Below are 8,244 nucleotides of genomic sequence, written 5' to 3' on the forward strand. Positions count from 1 at the left end.
CCATTGGGGTCAGTCTTGAGATGGGGTTGGGGTTGCATTCAGTCTGGCTGAGATGAAGGGCTAGGGGGCAGGTCAGTCTATGGTCAGGAAGAGAAGAAAGCCACATGACCTCTGAGAGACCACTGGTTTTGCCAACCTGGCCAGAACCAGCTCCCCTGGACTTCACCAACTGGGTGTGGACAGGAGCCCTTAAGCCACATCCTGGAATGTTCCTGCATACATAGGAAATGAGACAAACTGCCCAAAACTGGTCATAATGCTTCTCAGGTAACCACCTCATTTTCTGCTTTAATAACTGCCACTCCCATCCTCCTCTGCCTTTCCTCCATCCCCAGGAGCCAGCTGAAAGCATCCTCCACTGATGTCCCTAAGCAAAAACCTTAGGCATTCCTCCCCATGTCCAAAGTTCCCCAGGCACTCTTTCTTTAGCTTATTTTTGACTTTACTCATCATTACTTCTTTGCCTGAGGACTTTGCTGAAGAGAAGGCCAGAAATGTCAGGGATGCCTCCTGGGGCAGCCTTCAAGCAATGGCTGGTGAGACTTGCTACATAAATTCCCCTGCTCCCTTGTTCCTTGGGCAGGCGCATGTGCTATGCCAGCTCTCAGGTTCCCCAGCAGGACTGGGCTTCACTCACCCACCATTGGAGCTGGCTCAGCAGTGCCCCTGCTGCCTTCCTGTCCCGCAGTGTTTCCCACACTTAAACATGCATCTCAGGATTGGCTTCTGGGGGAACCCAAACTAAATATCCCTCTTATCCACTCTCAGCAGCATCCTTAGGATCCAGAGCTGGAGAGTGGCAAGTGACACTATCAGGATCCGGACACCATTTTCCCGCTCAAATCCCCCGAATGGCTCCCCAGATGAAGCTCAGATTCTTTAGGTTGGTGTGCAATGCCCTGCATGCTCTAGCCCTTGCCCGTCTCACCTCTAGATACCCCTCTTCCCACACTTGCAACACTCTGCTCATGCCACTCCCCCTACCTTAAGGCCCACCTCACAACCCACAACGCATCCCCTCCATCTGGTGAACTGGGTCCCTGAATCTAGATTAAAATCTGAACCTATGCAAGAACTTCTCAATACTGCCTTCCCTGCTTTTCAAGACTCAGCTCGATGGCTACTTCCTCTAGGAATTCATTTCTGACCACTCTCTCTCAGGAACAGGCAATCATTCCTGCCAGGGAGCCCCAGGTGACCTGAACTTGCCCCTGCTCCCTCGCTCCTTGGGCAGGCGCATGTGCTATCTCAGTCCCTGTGACCCATCGGGGGGCTCACTGTTCATGGAGCCACTTCTCCCACTCAATGGTGAGCCCCTTGAGGGTAGGGGACAGTCATTCATCTCCCAGCCGTCAGGCCAGCTCCCTAATCAAAGTGTCTTGAATGAATGACGGTGTCTCTGAGATGAGAGGAGGAAGTGCAGGCAGGAGGTGGTTCGTGCAGGCAGCTGCTGGAACTTGCAGTGCAGGGTGTGTTGGGTCCCATCATGGTCTCAGAACCTGTCCCACCTCCCCATGCTCCAGGAGCTCGGCAGTTGGACCCATTGAGTCCAGTGGGTGCTCTGTTCTCCTCCTTTCTCTCAGTTCTGCCTGCCCTGGTCAGTGAGCCCACATCTAATGTAGGGTCTCCCTGTATCGGCCCCATCCCAGGTGGTCAGGGAGATAAGCCGATATTCTGGAAAGAGCACGAACCTGGCTTTAAATTCCACTGACTATGTTTTCCCATCTATTTTCCCATCTGAACCTCAGTTTGCCCAACTGTAACAGGGGATGATTGACTATCTCCCCCGCAGGGAAGCTGTAGGCATTGGAGATGATAACCACAAAAGGCCTGGCACATCTACTGGAAGGTGAGCTGTGTAGGGCATGGGAGGTGTGGAGCACGTTGGGCATTAGAGGGACTTCTGTAAATTTCAGCCCAGTCCTCCATTTCACAGATGGGAAGCCGAGGCCCAGAGAGCAGTTACCTTCCCAAGGTCACAGAGACTGTCAGGGACAGACCTGCAGGTCTGAGCACCTTGTCTGTGTTTGTTCCACTGCACGAAGTGGCTGATTTGCAGCCATCGTTGTTTAGCTAATATAGTTTAAAATCTCATCTTCCCTTTTCCCCATGGTGGGTCCTTGTGCAGAACTGACTGAAGACTCCCCATTCACTACCATACCCTGGCTGCTCACACCTGCACACACCCCACCTTCATCAGCAAAGACCTATCCACTCCCCAGGTTGTGGATCTCCAGGGCTACAAGGCTGAGGGAACCGAAAGAGGTGGGGGATTTGGGGAGTCCTGGATCCCCCTGCCCTCTCCCTCCTACCATCCCCACCTGTGACCCCAAGGTCTCTTAACAAGGAGACCAGGCCTATAGACCAGCTGGGGGGCAGAGGACCCCTCATTCCCTCTGCAAATATCTGCTGTCTTCCCATGAAGGTCCAAGCTCTGTGCTAAGCTTTGGGGATAAAGGGCTAAACCAGTCACTATCTGTACCCCAAGACACTCAGGTTCATGGTAAGTGGGGAGATCAAGCAAGCAAAGAACGAGCTCCTTGTGTGAGAGCCGACACTCCTCAAGGCAAACACCAGGAACTGTGAGAATATGGGCAGCAGCCGGAGTGGGCGGGTGCTAGCCTGGGGAGCCTTCCTCCAGGGCTCACAAAACCCTGATCATCACAGGGCCTGGCAGCAAACCCCAGATCCCCCAGAAATGCTGGCGATTGGATCAACTTGCAGAGGGGAGCTGACTTGGTAAGAAGGAAGTAGGGGACCATCCTCTCCCCTCCCCTAGCTTTCCCTTCTCCCATCCCCCACAGCCCCAGCTCCTGCCCCTCCCCCCTCACACCATTCTATTAATAACTTTTAGAATAGTGATTAGCTTTTGCTGTCACCAGCAATGACAACTCAGAAGCCCCCGAGAGCTGTCTGCAAAGACACAATAAATGAGAACTTTTAATTAACACCTCCCTTAACTAAATAAATTAATTTTATGCAGTTGTGATGTCAGCAATGTGACTTGCCAATGACTGAAGCCACTCCAACAGACTTGGCAAGGGCTGCAGGGCAGGCTCAGCAGGGCATTAAGCTCTGCGGGGTGCCAGTGCTCAGCAGGGCATGGGCATGAGTGCCAGGCTAGCCTGGAGATGGCATCCCAGGCAGGACAGCCAGGCGGCTGCATGGTGGAGTTCCAGAGGGGCAGTCTAGGGACCCAGCGCCTTTCCCGGCTTTGCGTCTACCTTCTGAGTGGCATCAGGCAAGCTTCTTCCCCAGGCCTCTGTTTTCCTCATCTGTGACACAGGTATCCTCCCTTGTCATGCCTGCTTCTCAGGGCTGTGGAGAAGATGAGAAGACACGGGATGGGAAAGGGGTTATAAACTATAGAATGCCGTGAAAGTGTGAGAAATGCTGATGACACCATCCTCCAGCTGCCAGTCAGTGCTAGCCAGGTAATTCTGTTCTTCCCCCAACAACACACAGACAGGGTGAAATGGCCCCTGGGTCCCTGGGCAGCCCTGAGCTTCCCCAAGGACACCTTGGGGACAGGAGGATTTCTTCAAGGCCATCACCCTCAGAAAGCCTTGGGTATCCATCCATTCAGCTGATGTGCTTAGAGTAAATGAGGCCAGGACAGCAGAGTCATTCCCAGTGCTCCTATTGGACAGAATCTGCATGGCCCCAGACTGACCCTAGCCCTGATCTAGAGAGACCTCTGGTCTAGCCCTGGGTTGAAGTCCTGAAGCCACCCCCAGCTCTGCCCAGCCCTGACCAACTTCTTCATTTGGGATCCATGTGAGCCCCCAGCCATTGCCTGAGCCAGCCCCTGACCTCAACCCCTGGCTAAGCCCCAACCCAGCCCTCCCTGTCACCCTTCAGTTCCAATGCCAGTCCACATGTCCCCACTCCAACCAAGCCTAGGACAGTCCCCTCCTCTCTATCAGGATGATACTATGCTCCAACCCACGTCAGCCTTGCCCTGGGAAAAAGAGAGATGCCCCAGTGTCCCTAGCAATTTTCACTGCAGGCAGCTTCCACAAACAGCAGTGCCCTCCTGCCCACACTATCCCCTCAACACGTGCCTGTCATTAGCCATTCTTCCCAATTGGCACATTTCTAGGCATCTGCACACAGAAACATCTGGCATCTCACCAAAAGTCACACAGCACAGCTGTGGCTGGGCAAGGACTGAGATGGCCACCAAGAGATTCCTAATTCACTTAGCCATTCAGTCACTCAACAAACACGCACTGAGTACCCACATCAATGCCAGGCCCTTGGGGGTCAGTTCTTGGCAAAACAGACATGGCTCCTTCTTCAAGGGGCTCACAGGCTGAGCAAAGATGAGACTTGTTCTCTGTAACTGCACCAAATGTCTTGCAGTTGCTGCCTCATTCCCTCCCCAACACTCACACACACACACACACACACACACACACACACTCCACCTTCCAGGCTGGCAAAGCATAATTACACACACCTGAAATTAGCTGTAATTGGCATGGGGGTGGGTGGAGGGAAGCCCAGGACCTCTCTGTCCATCTGTGATGCTTCCAGGAAAGAGGCCCTTGTTGGTGGCCGTGGGAACACACAGTGCTGCATCAGTAATTGGGTCCACGTGGGCAGGGGATGAGCAATGATGTCTCTGTGTCCCCAAGTACACAGGCTGACTTGCAGTGACCCTGCCTAGAGCCCACATCTCCACAGCCGTGATGGAGCAGCAGGCAGTAGCCAATGGGCTGAGGCCCCAGGAGACCTGTCCACCAGGCTCTCCCACACGGAGGAGCTCTGGACTGGGGCAGGACGTCAGAGAGGCTGACAACGGAAGCCCGGGGGCTGTCCCCAGCTTCTAACATCAGCAGGTCATAGAACTTCCTGCCTCAGCTTCTTGAAATCATGGCAGGCTTAACCTCAGGCACCCCTTCCATTGTTTCCCTCTCCATCTGGCTCTCCCAGCTTCTTAGAAGCCTCCTCAGCTCCTGGCCACTTCTGCAGAGGAGGCGTGAGGAGGTGGCGGAGCTGAGCTCCAGCCCCCATGCTGCAGGAGCGGCTGTGTGACCTTGGGCAGGTCACCCAGCCTCATGTACCTCAGTGTCTCATCTAAGAAATGAGGCTGTGGGAGCCCTTTCCACAGGTGACTTGCAGACTGCCACTGTGCTTGGATCAGGGCTGGGGACACAGAGGGTACCCAGCGATGGGAGTTCCTTCATCTTCCCTCACCTGCCACAGGGCCAGTCTCCCCCAGCCCCAAAGCAGTGCCCAAGTGGGAAGTGCCTTGGGGGCACCTACTGCTCCTTTGCTCACCACCCTGCCACAGCCTCCTCTTGGGGTGGTCTTCAACTTCTGCTTCCCTTCCCCCACGCCATGACATCTGCCTCCTGCTCCCCACCCCTCACACAGAGCTCTCCTGATGCCTCTAGGCCTCCAGTGCCTCCACTCACAAGGAACGGAAATGGTACAGCCCTAATCTGTGTTCCTTCTCCTGGGGGTCCATATTTTGGAAGCTGGGACTGTTGACCTAAATGTATGCAAAGGAATGACTTCCTAATGATGGAATTATGATATTGGGCATATTGGTAGGAGGGAGCTTTGAGGATGAGAGCCTTCTTAACGCCCCTCCAATCACACCGCATGGCTCTCCTTTAGGGTAAGTGTCTTTCTACACAGAGATCAGTGGATCTAGAAAAAAGCCACCAGCCCTGAACACACTTTGGAATCCACAGCCTACTCTTGGATGGGAGGGTTCAGCCACAGCAGCCAGGATAGCTGCTGCTTTAAGAATAACTCCTGAGCCCAGAGAAGCATGGAGTGGAGGGGATTGATTTTTGGGTCCTCCTGGAGACTAGAATTCAAAATCAATCTGGCAATTAATAGGCAAGGTGTGAAGTGGCTCCGGTTTCAGGCCCCCAGTGTCCCCGCTCGTCCTCCCTAGAGAAGGGTCTCTGCTGCCTCTGTGCTCCCTCCTACCCACCTCGTGCTGGGGCTCTGCTGACAGCTCCTGAGGAGTCCAGCTGGCTGGCCCTCTTCCAGGGCCTTGTCACCTGGACAGGGCCACAGGATAAGCCTGGCCAGCTGACAGGGCTGGGAGGAGGAAGCAGGCTGCCTGGGTTACCCCCAAGGGAAGGGAAAGTCACTAGGGGCCCTTTCAAGCCCCTCTGTCTCCACCCCTACATCACAGGTGAGAAGCAGGACATGGCAGGGGCTCCTAGGGACTCTAAATTTCCAGAGGGCCAGCACTGTGGGGGCAAATAGCTGTCCATCCTATGTCCTCCATCTACTCTGCGGACCGGGCCTGGTGGTCAGGCCCTCACCCATTGCACAGACAGGCTGTTTGAGCTCCTAAGAATGTGTTCATCCAAGTGCCAAGCAGGCGGAATGGCCCCAGATGCTCAGACGGAACTGGGTATGGGCTATGAGCCCCTGAGAGAAGGCTTCCTGGAGAGGTGGGGACTTGGCTGAGTGCTTGGGGTAAAACCCAGAAAGGCAAAAAGAAGAAAAGTGGCATGCCCAGTGAGGGATGAGTATGTGTCAAGGTCAGGGGGTAGGATAAGCAGGTCACAGCTCAGTGCATGACAGTGGGGGGATAGAATGGCCCAGCTAAAGGACCGGAGCACAGTAGCCTTCAAGATGTGGGCAGCTGATGTCACCAGCATGCCATCAGCCAACTCCTGTTCACTCTACATGGCATGCAGGGGTCACCCCAGACCCACTGATCTACACTTCTTCCATGTTCTCCAAGAGGCCCCTCTCTCCAGCCAGTTGGCCACCTGTCAATAGCTACATTTACAATCTCCATTGCCCAAATTTCTTTTCCTCATTTTTCTTGCTAAAAGACAGTCTTTAAAAATGAGTCCCTGAGCTCAGCCCTTTTCCAGCCTCGTTAATTTCATGCCCCACCTCATTTGTTCCAAGGACCTACTTTCCCCTCGCCCGCTGCCGCCTTCCTCCCGCCAGCTATATTCGGATCTCTGCTCCGTCCTCCGTAACCTTGTGTGCCGATCAGAGTTCTGCGGGTGTTTTTCTCTGCCAAGGAACTCTGGACTCAAAGGAACCACAGAGGTCGTCTCTTCACATCCAACCCCCTCCTCATGCCTGAAACTGGAATCCCTTTTCCAGCCCAAGGTTATCTGGTCTCAGATGCATTCCGGCAAGGGCAGGCTGCTGCTCACTGCAGGGCAGCTTTAACTGAGACCAACTTTTTCCAGGAAAGCGGAACTGATCTGCCACAGATTGCCGTTTCCTCTGTGTGTTTTTTCTGAGTCAAGTCTCCCAGACAATACTGTCAGCCCCCAGGCCCCAGGAACAGGGCTCATCCATCCATTTCTTGGGAATCCTTTGGACTCAACGTCCTTTGGTTACCTTGCCTGTGCAAGACACGTGACAAAGCACCATCCCTTGCTCACACTGTTACTGGTACTGGGACACTCCCTCCCATCCCTGTGTCTCCAGCAGCTACGGGTAAGATTGGTAACCCAGAAACTTCTCCTCATTTCAGCTGAAAGTCACTTCTTGGCCCTCCCCACTCTCTGGAGCTAGCTCTGCCTTCAAAGAATCACCTGGAGCAAGTGGAATTCTTCCCCTAGACAGACCTTCCGATCCTTGAGAACTCCATCACGTTCCTTCCAAGGCCTGCCCTGGTCTGGCCTGGCTCTGCGGCCCAGGCACCTCCCACTCCTCTCCAGAAGACACAGGGAAATTCACCAACATTTATCCAAGGTCGGGTCCCCCACTCGGACTGAGGCCTGAGCACAGCCAGGTCAATAGTGATGTCAGCAGTGACTGCCACACAAGCCTGCACAGGGCCTCTGCAGATGCTGCGTACACTGTTAGCTCATGTGAATCAACAAATGTTCCCAGGTAGATTTTGCACAAACTTCCCTCAAGTTGAGCCATCAGCCCTTCATACCCAGCTGGCAGACTTAACATTTCTCTCTGCTGAATCCCATTTCTTCATTTCACTCAGGTGTCCCAGCCTGCAGAAATTATTTGGGGAAACTGTTGAGGCTTCTCTTGGGTGGACCATCCCTCACAGCCTGGTGACATGCCCCAGTGGGATCATCAGAGGCTGTCTCCAGCAGGGTAAGTGTGAGGAAAGAACCCTGCAGCCCCTGGAAACATACTGTCACCCCAACGCCACCCTACCACCTTAGTTTGCCAGGGGAAGGAGTTTACTGCAGTTCCGCAATTGCATAAACTGGTTTGGTGGAGCGGGGTTTGGGAGGTTGGCAAACAGGGATCCCAGCCCCTCAGCACAGCACCAAG

At 54.1% G+C, this 8,244-nt stretch overlaps 1 long non-coding RNA gene across 1 annotated transcript; it reads right to left on the minus strand.

The window, feature by feature from the left end:
- Positions 1-2,956: 2,956 nt before the first annotated feature.
- LOC108318151 lies at positions 2,957-8,017 on the minus strand. Its single transcript, XR_005203440.1, has 2 exons — positions 7,889-8,017; positions 2,957-3,318 (listed from the first exon to the last, which is right to left on the minus strand). It is a non-coding gene; the product is annotated as an uncharacterized LOC108318151 (long non-coding RNA).
- Between the last annotated feature and the right edge of the window lie 227 nt (positions 8,018-8,244).

Source organism: Cebus imitator, unplaced genomic scaffold (assembly GCF_001604975.1).
Source record: "Cebus imitator isolate Cc_AM_T3 unplaced genomic scaffold, Cebus_imitator-1.0 Scaffold215, whole genome shotgun sequence".
Lineage (NCBI taxonomy): Eukaryota > Metazoa > Chordata > Mammalia > Primates > Cebidae > Cebus > Cebus imitator.